General features: G+C 47.3%; 1 pseudogene; it reads left to right on the plus strand.

The window, feature by feature from the left end:
• The first annotated feature begins 858 nt into the window (after nt 1-858).
• Nucleotides 859-1,874, plus strand: part of LOC105552264 — a 3,381-nt pseudogene continuing 2,365 nt past the window's right edge.

The following is a 1,874-nucleotide window of genomic DNA, read 5'->3' on the forward strand; positions in this document are numbered from 1 at the left end:
TGTTAGCCAGGATGGTCTCGATCTCCTGACCTCGTGATCTGCCTGACTCGGCTTCCCAAAGTGCTGGGATTACAGGCGTGAGCCACCGTGCTCGGCCCTAAATTTTTTTTTTAATTAGAGTCTCATTGAATATGACCACTGCTTTTAGGGTTCAGGTGTCTCTCTTCACAATCCGAGCCAGGCCTGCATGCCAGCAACCATTTTCTAAGGGACCTTCATTTAATGTTGATCTTGCCACCACCAACTCTTGTGTGCATATTGTCCAGCACAAAAAGGTAAAGTTAATTGTCAATGATTGAGGAAACCAAAGCACTCCAAGCTATGCCACCTTTGTGGCTACTGAACGATTGATTGGTGATGCCATAAAGAGTCAAGTTGCAATGAACCCCAACAACACAGTTTTTGATGGCCAACATCTTATTGGGTGTGGATTTGATCATGCTGTTGTCTGGTCTGATATGAAGCACTGGCCCTTCATGGTGGTGAGTGATGCTGGCAGGCCCAAGGTCCAAGGAGAGAACAAGGGAAAAACAAAAAGCTTCAGGCCACGTGTGGTGGCTCACGCCTGTTATCCCAGCACTTTGACAGGCTGAGGTGGGTGGATTGCTTGAGCCCAGGAGTTCGAGACCAGCCTGGACAACATGGTGAAACCCTGTCTGTACTAAAAATACAAAAATTAGCCAGGTGTGGTAGCATGCACCTCTAGTCCCAGCTACTTAGGAGGCTGAGGAGGGAGGATCACTTGAACCCGGGAGGTCAAAGCTGCAGTGAGTCATGATCACGCTACTGCACTCCAACCTGGGCAACAGAACGAGACCCTGTCTCAAAACAAAAAACTTCTATCCAGAGGTGTCCCCTATGGTTGTGACAAAGATGAAGGAAATTGCAGAAGCCTACCTTGGGAAGACTGTTACCAATGCTGTGCTCACAGGGCCAGCCTACTTTAAAGACTCAGCATCAGGCTACCAAAAAGATGCTAGAACTATTGCTGGTCTCAATGGACTTAGAATTATCAACAAGCCAACTGCTGCTGCTATTGCTTATGGCTTAAACCAAAAGGTTGGAGCTGAAAGAAATGTGCTGGTCTTTGACCTGGGAGGTAGCACTTTATTTTATTTTATTTATTATTTTATTTTATTTATTTTGTCTTATTCTTATTTTATTTTCTGAGACAGAGTCTCATTCTGTCACACAGGCTGGAGTGCAGTGGCATGATCTTGGCTCACTGCAACATTGCTCTCCTGAGCTCAAGTGATCCTCCCACCTCAGCCTCCCAAATAGCTGGGACTACAGGTGTTTGCCACCATGCCCAGCTAATTTGTTAATTTTTTGTAGAGATGAGGTCTCACTATGTTGCCCAGGCTGGTCTCAACCTCCTGGGATCAAGAGAGCCTCCCACTTTTGCCTCCTGAGTAGCAGGACTATAGGCGTGCAGGAGGTGGCACTTTTGACGTGTCAGTCCTCACTATTGAGGATGAAATTTTTGAGGTCAAATCTACAGCTGGAGAAGGTGGAGAAGACTTTGCAACCAAATGGACAGCCATTGCACTGCTGAGCTCACGTGCAAGCATAAGAAGGACCTCAGTGAGAACAGGAGAGCTGGCTAGGCATGGTGGCTTTTGCCTGTAATCTCAGTACTTTGGGAGGCCAAAGCAGATGGATCACTTGAGGTCAGAAGTTCGAGACCAGTCTGGCCAACATGGTGAAACCCCGTCTCTACTAAAAATACAAAAGTTCAAAAGTTAGCCAGGTGTGGCTGGGCGCAGGGGCTTACACCTATAATCCCAGCACTTAGGGAGGCCGAGGCGGGTGGATCACGAGGTCAGGAGATCGAGACAATCCTAGCTAACATGATGAAACCCTGACTCTACTAA

The sequence above is a fragment of the Mandrillus leucophaeus genome, unplaced genomic scaffold (genome assembly GCF_000951045.1).
Source record: "Mandrillus leucophaeus isolate KB7577 unplaced genomic scaffold, Mleu.le_1.0 Scaffold55, whole genome shotgun sequence".
NCBI lineage: Eukaryota > Metazoa > Chordata > Mammalia > Primates > Cercopithecidae > Mandrillus > Mandrillus leucophaeus.